Raw genomic sequence first — 13,395 nt, 5'->3', positions numbered from 1 at the left:
ACAAACAAAAATATCAATTAATACATACATGTATTTATTTTATTTCCTACCTTATAACACCACACAAATCACACTTCTTAAAAAAAATTGTCTTTCCATAATTAACATAATTAGTTATCAATTGAAAAAATATTAGTAATAAATAAACTAAAACTAATAAAAATTAACTGACTAACCACACTTAAAGATTTCAATCCCCACAACACACACCTAAAATTAATTGAACAATTTCCATAATTCATTTTTAATTGCATTCATTAATATCAATTAACAAATATTTAATAATAAAAAACAATACTTGCCACCCTTTACCCATATAAACTCCAAAACACAGACTGAAAATTAATTACACAATTATGATAATTAATTACCAAATAATTAATTAATATTAATTAACAAACAACTATTAATTCATCAATAAAAAAATACTTCCGACCCTTTACACCTATAAACCCAATTATCATAATTAATTACCTATTTACGAATTAGGATTAATTCACAGCTAATTCTCAATTGATTCATAATAAATTATTTTACACTGACATCTCAATTAAATCTCAATTAAATAAATATTTGTAAATAAAAAATATTAATTAATGTAATATAATTAAATTACTTCCTACCCTATTCCCCTATAAACCTCAACCCGCTACTAGACAAAAAAATACAACATTCTAATAGAAAAAAGTTGTAACTACAAAAAAAGTAACATATATATTAAAAAATATACACAATTCTTACACAATGCATACCATTAATTAAAAAATCAATGTTGTTAACAACTATGGAGGTGATTACGATGGCGGACGGACTCGAGTTCGCCTGCCATCGTAACAGTGCCTGGGACCGCCAGCCTATGAGGTAGCAGTCCCGCACCCCACATTAGGAGACAACCGCTACCATGGTGGTCGCATCCTGTCACTTTAACATTGGGGTGGGTGCTGCTGCATTGCGAGATTGCCATGCCGTGCATTTCCCTGCACTGCGTGGCAGGAGCAAGAGGGGCCTGCTACTTAGTGCACGGAAATACAGGGGGATACCCATCCACCACCTCCAAGAAAACAAGGTGGGCCTGCAATGGGCCCCCAAAACCAATCACTGCCAGCCTTTGCATGGTGGTTATACCACCATGGAAAGGCTGGCTGAGGCCAGCATCGTGATTTAGCAGACAGTGGCTGCTAGGCACTGCCACCATTTTACAGCTGCAAACAGCTCTACCAGGGAATTGGAACGATTGCCTGTGGTGGATCGATGGCAGGTAGTCTTTGCGCCACCATTCTAATTTATAGGGGGACAATTGCTGTCCAATGGAGGAGGGCCCACCACCGCACGGCTGGCGGTGGCAGACCCTCCGCCATCGTAATCCCCCCCTTTATTTTTGCAAACGATATTCGATATCACTTTGATATTTTTAAAATCGATATTACTTACCTTAAGTCAATATTCTTGACCACAATATTAATGCTGTTGATATTTCTCAATCACGATATTTATGACTCGATATTCCTGCCAGTCGATATAAACAATTCAATAATATGTCTGCGCACCTCATGTACCTAACTGATTTTTAAATCATACAATGGTTAGCCTGGAAGTTTCTTTGCTATCCACAACTACTCTAATGTACAGATGGCCATTTAACAAAGCCCTATTTTCAATGGAAGTTAATTTGGAAGAAATGGCAAATAGAAGTTAACTTTTCTTTTTGGAGAGTAGAGGTTTCACATCACTTGAAAATGTCTGCAAGGTGTATAAGCTAATTATGAGGGGTGAGATCATAGCTTTTGAAAGCACCCAAAGAAATACAGATGGTGAGGAATATCAAAACCCCTTAAGGTTCTTCAATTAGCCGAAACTTGACTGCATCAGGTACAAGACAGCAGGGGTACTCAACTAGAGAAGCAACTAAGCAGGAGCTCTGGATTTATTTCCTGGAGAAGGAGATCATAACTTTGAAGACTTACAGCCAACAGTTATATGAAGAGGAGGAAGTCTGAAGTAGACTGCTGGCATGGCACACCCAGACTCAAATGGTTAGGGACAATATTACAAAAATAGAAGATTCCAGGGTGGGGAACATGGAGGAGGATAGAGAGGAAAGAGTCTATTTTTTGTTAGACACTTCCACAGAATATGTAATGAAAATGTAGATCCCTCGGATGAAGATATTATAAATTTTTTGATCCAATCCCAAATTCCATCAGAAATAGAAGAGGTGGTGAAGGTGGTAAAGGAACTTCCAAGATGAAAGATTCCTGGGAAGGACAGATATCCCCCCAAATGGTGCTCAGTTATTATTAACTCTCTGAGTTGCTTAATTTTCTTCTTAATGTTGGAACCCCACCGCCTTTATTTAAGAGAGAGATATTAACATGTTTTTCTTAAAAGGAGGAAGATCCAGAGCAGATACACTTGTGCTGCTCCATAACCTTACTTAACACAGAATATGAGATCTTTATGAAGATATTAGCCAGGAAAAGATCCAAGGTAATAGCTCATTTATTTGAGGCAGATCAGAACTGGCTTGTATTATCCAACCAATTATATTCTAATTCACACATTTTAATTCAAGGTATGGATTATTGACACAATTCCTGCTGTTGTGTTATTGGTGGAGGCTGAGAAAGCATTTGACTTGGTGAACTGGAAGTTGTTTTTCAAAAGCACTGGATATAATGAAATTCCCTGCCGTGCTCATTAAGACAATTGCCCAAATGTAGCAGGGCGCTATGGCTTATTTGGCATTAAATAGAAAAACCTTAGCTTCTATAAATATCTCTTGAGGCACTATGCAAGAATGTCCATTGTCACCCCTATTGTTTGCAGCTTTTATTGAACATCCTTGCCTATGCCTTGAGGAGATTGAAAGCTTTTAATGTACTAGTACCAGAATCCCCCAGATTAAATATTTATGCTGATGACCTGGCTCTGTGCATTCAACTAGACCCCGCTACTATAAACAAAAAATCATTTTGATCTTGTAGAAACATTTTCAGCTGTGACAGGGTGTATAATAAACAAAGATAAACAGAAATGCTGCTTCTTAATACCAATATGAAAGATTTACCAGAAGTTCTTCAGAAGGGTTATAATAGAGAGCCCATTAAATAACCGGCGATTAAAGTTACAGGTAAATTTGATGATTTGTATAACCTAAATTAGACCCCACTCAGGAATCTCAACTTTGGGTAGGTTGGCAATTGTAAAATTGCATATTTTGGGTCTGTTGAATTTCTTATTTATGACAGCTTCTGTGCCTCCAATAAACACATTCTTTTTAAGAGTAAATTCCAGAATTACCAGCTTTATGTAGAATGCGACTAATCCATGGATAAATCTGCAGGGGTTAGTTCTTCATTGGGAAGTAGAGGGGATTGCACTCCCAGACTGGAAAGTTTATTATATGGCCTGCCTTCTTGGTTATGTATACCAGGATCTTTAATATATCCAAGGTGTCAACGGTTGATGATTTTTACTTAGAAAGAACATTTGAAGAGGCTCCATTGCACCAAAGTCTCCCAAAGTCGTATGAGTGGACTCAGAATTTGGTTGGATATGAGACAGTAATCTTATTTAAGAAGAAGCAAAAACAGTTATAGAAATACCTTAACATTTCGAGCATACATGCTGCAACCCCTATATAACTCTTATGCCCCCTAGATCGTCAACAAACAGTTAAATGATTGGAAAGACTTAGGGTTTGATTCCAATGCGGTTTGGAAATCTTCCAAACTGAATCAGTTTGGGAATGTCTTCTGGCCGACTCAGATTGGCAGAATCTGACCGACTGATTACAATGCATCCGGATGCTTCCAGGTATGATTTGGTTGGACTCCTATTGACTTCAATGAGAGCCTATATTCCGACCAAATGCATAGGCTCCCATTGAAGAAAGGCTGGGGAGAAAATCGGGCACTTTGTGATGGGCACCCCCTGGCTGGTTGGTAAGGGGGAACCCATGGGAAGCCTGTGGGTGCAGGGGGGCCTGCTACAGGCCCCCAAAGTCCCCCAAAGTCTGCATCTAACTGCTGATTCAAGTTGGATGGCACGATTCAGAAAGGCTGTCCAAATCGAGCATTGTAATTGGTCATTTGGAAACATGGCCTATGGAGACCTATGATTCTGCTCCATATGGCTCAGTCATTCTGAATGCCGTTGGGTTTGGATTGGGACATTCCTGACGCCTAACATGCATCATACTCGGTCTGTCGGAAACCTTTCCAATTCGGTCGGAAACACACGTTCCCGATCCGATTTGTACGGAGCAAATGCTCCTAGAAGGCCTACCAAAAATGCATCTGGATTAGTAATAATGAATTAATATCCTGGGAAGGAAGTAAGACAAGATCTCTCTCAGCCAAGGATGGGAACATATGGAGTATCTACAAATTCAAAACCTTTTTGACACATTTCTTCTTCTCTAAATAGAGGGATGAAGGTAAAGAGTGATGGAAAATATATAACTCCAAACACGTAACAAAGAAGGTTGGGCTGTGGGTAAGATGGCTTTGAACATGCCACAATAATGATGACAAAAATGCTTTGCACTACCAAAAAAAGGCAGATGAAGAAATGTGGCTTAAATATCGCTGAAGGAGACTGGTCAGAATTATCTTTTTCCGAGCTTTAGAAAGGGGCAAATTTTAAACACATGCTGATGTATTTGTAGTGGTTAGATAAAGACACCCTTAAGAAACTGCATCACTGGAACGTAAATATTCCAGGCAGCTACCATAGATGTAATCTGAAGGGAACCTGGAAGCATGTGATCTGGATTTGCCAGGATTTAAGGGTATTATAGGACAAGGTTGCAACATATATGCAGTAGGTTTTAGGGTCTTCTGTTGTGCCAGACACTAAGGGAGTCATTACCATGGAAGGTGGACCTGAGTCTGCCCGCCATCGTTCCGGTACTTGGGACGGCCCGCCGGTAATGCGGCGATCCTGCTTAGCTCATTATGATGCTCCTGCCCCTATGATGGGCTCATACAGGGCCTCTTGTTGGGCATGTAATTGGGCCTTTATGATGGCCAATGGATGGTATGTAAAATATGGAATAAATCTTTATTTTTAAAAGGAAATGAAATAATGTTTTGTTCTGAAACTGCAAAACTAATTTAAAAAAAAAACAAAAGATGGGTGTGATGTGGTCATATTTCCTCAGGATGTGGATGAGATGTGCTGCATAATGAAGGATTCCGGGATGCCAGTGCGGAGTTTGAGTCTGGGAGGCCGGAGAGCATAGTGTTAACACCATCCAGAAGCAAAAGAATGAGGGCTTGAAAAGCAGATTTGAAGTCGATTTCTGGAGGAAACACTTTCACTTTCTTTAGAAGGGATAACTAGTACCAAGTTTATTTTTTGTTAATTTGTTCCTTGAGGGTGATATTAGTGTCCAAGGTGCATCCAAGTTACATGGCACTCAGTGAAAGGTAGGGTTCGAAGTTGTCAATGTTCAAGTTATTGAGCCAGATATGGACAGCTTCTTGTTTGTTGTTCTTAGAGAGTAACAGGAATTCTGTCTTGCTTGGTTTGAGCCTCAGATAGGTGCTGGGCACCACGGTCTGGGTAATGAGCAGGCAGTGTTTGAGACATTGTCTGTCTGAGACAGAGGAGTCTTTCAAATACTGTTTTGTATTGTCTGTATATTGCTGAATCTTGATGCTGTTATCTCTGAGGAGAGTATAAAATGGATCCTTGTAGATGTTGGAAATGACAGGAGACAGTGTGGAACCCTGGAAGGCTCAGCAAGTGATATAAATCATTCAGAACCTGGAGGTGCCCATGTGAATAAAGTAATGTCAGCTAGAAAGGTTGGAGGAGAACCAGTGAAATCATTGCTAGTGAATCAATTTTAATAGTTATGATTATAGGAATCACAAAGGACCAGGATGTATCATGCTTAGACTCTGTCATTCATCTGCTGCCTGTGGCTAGTCCACATTTCAAGGCAGAGAGTGGAGCAGTCATAGTGGCGGGGCTGACACACAGATACCTCTCTGGGGAATAATACTAGAAGTCACCTTACTTTACATTCTACATTTAAGATGAGAAAGCTGTCTCAGAATGCATAAACATGTAAGAGTATTGACAGTTTGATGTTCTGACAAACAGAGGGAGTTAGTTTCCCTATAGTATGGTAGTGGCATTGATAGTACTGAAAGCATTGTAACATACCCACATGGGTTGTAGGAACGGAATTGTAAGCTGCCCATAACTACCCACGATCCAACTGTTGCTAACAAAGCACTAGCTTTGGCGACTGCATGAAAGAATGGTAGATTGTGATTAGAACAATGTTAATATTTTACTCTCTGAAGCGGGTGTGTTAGAGCCGGTGTATAAGAGACATATGTGTGCTATCTGATTATGTTTGAAGGGTGGCATGAGCGGTGATAGAAGGAATCATTGTGATAGAGGAGTGTTGAGTTCTTACCTCTCCTTATGTTAAGGTGCCATGGAACAGGCAAGACATATAGCAAGTCTGGGTGCATGGTAATAAGGATAAGAAGGTGAGACAGGGATTGAATCCACGGCTGCCTCAAAGGATAACATTTTGTACCTGTGTCCTGCAGAACGTCACTTTCAATCATCTCCTCTCACCTTGCCACCTTTTATTGAGATGGCCCACGAGGTGTTCCTCCACCAACATAGTCTGTCAACTGCCTACCATTTTCCAGCAACATCCAGGCCCATCAAAATGGGCCTGAGTGTCATCATTTCGCCCCAGATCCCCTTCTTTCTGAGTGCCACATAAGTATAGTGTAACATATTCATTTATATATTTTAAAACAAAACTGCCTTCTTTATTAGTAACAGGGTAGCTAACATGTCTTATACTATTATGTGGAAGTAGATGCTGGATCGTTTTCTCTGCACCAAAAAGACATACTTCTAAACTTTGAAACAGCTCTGGATATTCTGAAGGACCTTGCATCAGTTTCTGCAAACATTTCTGACTTGTCTGGCTACAAATGTAATTAAAGAGTAATAACTCTGGAGGTCACGGTAGGAGCTTGGAACCAAGTGCCTTCAGGGATACCACTGGATAGAAGCGGTGTCTTTGACCTAGTTAAATAAACCTCGAAATCTTTTAAGTATGTTTCGATTGTAAATTAAAATACTTTTTTAGGATTATTGAGCAGGACCGCTCTCAACAAAGTCTAATTCGTCTTTGAAGAACCTATGTTCAGACTTTATTCCAGACCATTTAATGTAAGATTTTTTTTGTAATGATTTTTGAGACTTGGTAAAATAAAATGTTTTATTTTGTTTGATAAATTAAGTTTCATAACTTGGTGAATCGAATGTTTTACACTTGTTTGATATGTTACTATAGGTTGCTTTTTTATACACTTTATTAAATATTACATTAGAAATAAATAATCTAAATGTAATTTACTTGTATTTATTGTGCAAAAAGTAGTGAAATAACTAGTGTTATCAGGAAAGGTAATATATATCTAATTTGCCGTAAAGCAAATCACCATATACAAATGATTTTAATTGATCTGATCAAATTAAATCTAAACATCCACCATACGTGCATTTCTAAAATACCATAGATACATGTACTCATCTACAGTGAGCAGCAAACAATAAGTCTGTTATCTAAAATCAATGCATACTGGGTGCGATTAGAGTCTTAAATTTATGAAGATCACACTGGATCACAATCTGAAAAACAAAACATATTAAATTACTTATTCATATAGTAACTAAATGTAGTATTGCAGGACTTCATCAAATACTTTAACAGTATTATATATCTTTTAAAAAAAGGTGAAGTCGTTTTTTGCATAAAGGAAGATATCCCCCTTAAAATAAAAAAAATTACAAAATCATTTTTAATATGTATTTCTTTACTCGACATAAATACACACGATCATAAATATTTTGAATTTCATTTTACTTTAGTGGTCATAATGGATGTGCATTATTTGAAAGACAACGATATGCGGATTTGTCTTTCACGGTTTTTATCAAATCATTAGGAAGAATCAAAACAGAGATAATATTTCTGAGCAAAGTTGGTTAACAGGGATGTAGTGCCTGCATAATTATCCTTTCAAACATGCAGTTCATCCAGCTTCCTGGGAAGGACATCAGCAAACACTGTTCACCTCCAATTATTTGATTTATCTTGTCATGATGTTGACAAGCCGCTGCCTTGACGTTAGGACGACAAGACTGCTTGAGGAGGTTCTCATCTCTTGACACCTACAGTAGTGTGCAATTAATTGCCATATTTGATCTGACAAGTATTTCTCCACACTGAGAGCTCTGCTACTTTAAATAAGAAATCTTGTATCACAGATGATCTTGCACACGTGATCGCAATGCTAGTATTTGATTTTATTGGGGGTATTTGTCTACTGTGAAATAATCCCGAGGAACAGACGATCGCATGCCAAAATAATAGGAATCGGGGACAGGAAAACAAACTCCACGCAAACATGTTTACATATTGCCAGAGTTACAGAAATACAACATTTATTGTCCTAGCTATAAGGTTAGGGCGCGACAATAGATTATGTAAGCAGTAATGTAGCAAATATGTCATGGGCTTTAGTGCAAGCAAGAGAATGACCCCTTCACTGCTGTTGGAGTAGTAAAATACAGCTAATTTTAAAATAATTGTTTGGGGCTTTTTTAGTATGCGCTTAGGTGTCTGCTATTGCCTGTGTGCTCTTGGGTACACGAATGATTGTCAGTGTGTCTGATGCAATGCATAGGCTCTAATGGTGTGCACAAGTGTTTGATGACTTACACGGATGCCTGATTGAGGGCATGGCTATCTGATGAGGTGTGTGTGAGCGGTTGACTGGTGGTGTCTATGTCTGAGATGGTGCGTTTGTGGGCATCTCATGGTGCATGCAGGTGCCGTCAAGTCTGTTGGCATGAGTGGCTGATGGTTACATAAAGGCATCTGTTTAAATGCATTGGTGTCTTATGGTGTGTAAAGGTTTCCGATGGTGTGTGTGTGTGTGTTCAGGTGTCTGATAATGTGTATTTGGAGAATCAGGTGTGAGGATCAGGTGGTGTATGCGTGTCTCTTGCTGCACTGATTGGGATTGATAGTAGCTGTGTAGCGTTTTGATAGTTGTTTTGTGGGCATTTGTTGGCTGGTGGGTAGGTGTTAGATGGTGGAAGTGTGGGTTTTGATTCGGTGTATTCATGTATCATAATGTGTGTGTCTGTCTGTGTGTAAAGATGTACCTAGGAGTCTGATTTTGATGGGGTCCAAAGATATATAGGTTGGTTTCTAAGGTCTGTTTAGTATCGTTCTTTCTACCTGTTTTTTCATGGTGTGTTTGGGGATTTGTTCTGCACACTCCTGTCTGCTGGCATTCATTGGGGAGAACATTTAGCCTAATGGCTAGGGCAGTCAATCTCAAATCTGGGAAGCTGGGTTTGAGTCTCGGCAATGACACTCAACATCCTGTGATTCTGGGCAAATCACTTAATCTCACTGTGCCTAACAAAAATGAATGTATCCTTTTGTAACACAACTGGTGCTCAAACAATCAAGATGTGTGCAGTTAGAATGTCAGAGGTAGCAGTGCCTCCAACAATCTGGAGATTAAGACCTTTAGGTTCTATATGAGACCACAACAGTCTCAATTAGGCTGAGACCCACGTAGATGAAGTGGTTGGAGTAAAGTGTCTCTGTACGAGAAATCATTTAAGCTCATATGTAAAAGATGGAACAGAGGCGATGATGCATATGGATGGTGGAATGACATTCTAAACTCTGGAAGCTCAATCAGAAAATTACTGGTTCAAAGTTTTTTGGTTAAACAAAGACAATGTTTTCCAGAAGGAGAGACTCTGAGCTGTGAAGTTGGCGCCAGACTCCCAAGATCTCCAATTTCCTTGTCAAGTTAGTGCATACGAACAGAGTGAACGAGTTAAAGAACTGAGCACAAGAGTTTAAATATATACAGTAAGAAACTGGATTATTAATTGAAGGGGTGGAAGCTCCACTGAAAACAATAAATACAATCCTTGTCATTTACAAATGTCATCAAATAAACCTGTGCTTAACCCTCTCGTAGCTTGCCACATAAGCAGTTAGGCTTCACTTAAAGGCAATTTGTAAAGTACATATGCAGCCTTTAAACAATAATAAAGTAGAAACACAACAGTGGAATAATCACAAACCAATAAAAAAGACTGAGTACGTTTTTGAAAATAAGATGCCACCAAAATGACAAAAATCCAATCAATGGAACCAGAGTTATGAATTTCTACATTTTCTAGTAAAGAAAAAAAGCACATAAAAGCACAAAGTGCAAATTGTGGTTTGCTGGTGTGAAGACACAAGTACAGGCCAACCACGATGTAGAGCGTGTTTGATTCAAGGGCCAGATTTGTCCCACTTAAGATGTTACCTTCGCTGAGTCCAAGTCTATGTAGAGAGGCGTAGTTGAGCTTCACATTGGTGGTCAATGCGGGGGGGGGGGACGTTGTCCGTGGAAGGAGCAAATCAAATGTTGTGGGTTTGGTGCGAAGAGTCAAACATCACAGGACCTTTGCTTTCCTGGTTGACTTAGACTTTCATCACTGGTGCTGGATCTCAGTGAGGATGAAAAGAGCAGAAAGTCACTGTAGATATATATTGGTAGGCATTAAGAGTGTTCATTTGACAAAGCAAGGTGTCTATTTGTGGTCACAAAAATCTCAAACTTCTGAATCTTCACCTGGAGCTCATGTCCAGGACCTGGAGTTGCACCTCTTTTGGCCAAGTAGAGGTCAGCCATTGGACCCAAGCAAGTCCAGTTGGTGCTGGTCAGCTGGGCAATGGGAGGGGAGACCTCTTGTATCTTGTCTAGTCCCTGAAGCTTGAACAGGAGATCAGCCAACTCACTCTTGGAGTCACTTCTGAGAATCCTGGGTAGAAGGCAAGTATATCCAGTCTTCGTTCAATCAATGAAAGGGTAGTTCTTTCTCTGAAACCTCCATCGGTCCAGGAATGTTCTTAAGAGGGGTACTGAAGGTGCCATTTTTACCCCAAAGCTAGCCTGTTTGTAGGGGGTGACCCCTTTTTCTACCCTTTCCCCTTTACTGGGCTTAGCTCCAAACTGGCAATGATAACAAAAGGCAGGCAGGCCTAGGTGCGAGCTGCATTTGTCAGTGGCAGGCAGGCAGCACTTAAAACTCAGGAAGGGATGTCCTGAGGCTACCTTTCGAAGCTCAGGAAGATTGAGTATAACCCCCAGCACATCCTACTCAAGATATTAACAATCTGCTTCACTCCCAAGGCCTTTTTGTCCCACATCTGGAAGGGTGTTTGGCTAAAATATAAATGTAAAAACATTGGGATACAGAAATAACGGATATTGAATATTGTTACACACAAATGTCATGATGTGTAAATATCGTTGACAAGGACATAATTATTTTAGGTAAATAATATTGTTGTGAATAATGCTGAAGTTTTTAATATCGTTTTCACTGATATAGTGGTTAAAAATATTATTTTTTAATTATTTGAATGTGTTTGAGTTGATATAATATTTTATACCTTACTATGATTAATTACATGCTATTAGTTGGTTTTCAAATGACATTTTTAGTCTTTTAGAATGTTTTAAATACTTTATATTAGTAATCTTCAGTGTCCTAGTGAGGCGCTGGGCTTGTAAGGAGAAAGGGTGGAAAGGTAATTAGGTAATAAATAATTAGGAATTATTTAATACATTTTATTTAATGATAAGATTGATGTTTATTATGTAATTTATGCAATACTGATTTGTTTTCATTATATGTTATTTGCAGGCTGTAGGGTTTGTAGGGGCAGAGGTGTGAAGTTAAAAAGTAATGATTTAACAATAAACCTTTAACGGTTGATTAATTATTTCACTGATATTAATTATGTAAATATTGAACAATTATATATTTTAGGTAACTAATAACAGTTAATTGATTTTATATTTGAACTTCAAATATGTACATTGTTAAATACTTATTTAATTTCATTTTAGTTGTGGAATGCTGGGTATATAGGGTGGGAAGTTAATTAGGTAATAATTAACAATGAAATATGAATTGCTAATTATGTCATTTATTTAAATATGTAATAAATAGCGTAGTTATTTTGTAGTTATATTTGAGGTGCGGACTGCTAGGTTTGTAGGGGTACAGGCTGGGAATTTATTAATTAATAAGTGACTAACAATTATTTATTAAGCAATACTGATTATTTTATTGAATAGTGATTATGTCAATTGATTCATTGTTTTTAGTTATTTAAATACAAGAATATATATTTGTATATATATTTATATTATATATATATTAAGTATGTTAATATGTTTTTATGAAGAGTCTAATATTTTATGTACATTAATGAGGTTACTGATTCATTTAATGTGTTTGAAGTGAAGTATTTTCCCTACTCCTCCTTAGGCTGCAGTAGGAAAATTGAAATTAGCATCTTCCCAGTTCAACACTATCCCTATTGTTGCACTGTTTGGAAAGGGAATAGCACATTTCACCCTTCCAAAATCCAACGCTTTCTCTACTGTTGCAGAGAATGGAGTGGGAATAGTGAATGTTACCCCTCCAAAATCCAGCACTTTCCCTACGGTAGCCCTGACTGGAGTGGTTATAGTAAATTCCAACTCCAAAGTCCAACACTTTCCCTACAATTGCACTGTTTGGAAATGATATTGTATATTTTACCCCTCTGAAATCCAACACTCTCCCTCCTGTTGCTTGGACTGGAGTAGGAATAGTGCATTTCACTCCTACAAAGTCTAATGCTTTCCCTAATGTTGCAATGACTGGAGGAGAATTATTAAATCCAACTTCTCCGAATTCCAACACTTTCCCTATTATTGTGGTGACTGATATAGGAATAGTAAATTTAACCCCAACCAAGGACAACACTTTCCCTACTGTTGCATAATATAGAGTGAGAATCGTATATTCACTTTTTTTAGACTCCAATAATTTTGATAATATTACATGAATGGATTTTATAGCAATAGATTATTTTAATGTCTATAGTGTTTCTGTAAATGTGTTATTTTAGATGTTTCATTTCTACAAAGGGAGCTGAAACCAAAGCAGGAAAGGGTTTGGACAGAGGGTGCTGCATGTTCAGCAGCTCCCTCTGTCCAAAAGCAATGCCGGCTCCTGCAGGACACAGTGAGCTGACAGAGACCGTGAGGGCCTTCAGGCTCCCCCTGCAGTGCCTGATAAACTATCTGGGTGCCCTGGGTGGGACCAGGGCACTCAGACTAGAGGCCAGGCCCTGGTGTGAGGGGTTCCCCCTGAGCCAAAATAGGCCTGGGAGTGGGGCCCGACAGCCCCGCTCCCTTTGAAAAAAATAAATGAAAAAGGGATGCATGCCCTGGGGGATTGGGTCCCCGGGCCGAAATTGGCCCG

The sequence above is a fragment of the Lissotriton vulgaris genome, chromosome 2_1 (genome assembly GCF_964263255.1).
Source record: "Lissotriton vulgaris chromosome 2_1, aLisVul1.2, whole genome shotgun sequence".
NCBI lineage: Eukaryota > Metazoa > Chordata > Amphibia > Caudata > Salamandridae > Lissotriton > Lissotriton vulgaris.
This window is presented reverse-complemented; position numbering follows the sequence as displayed.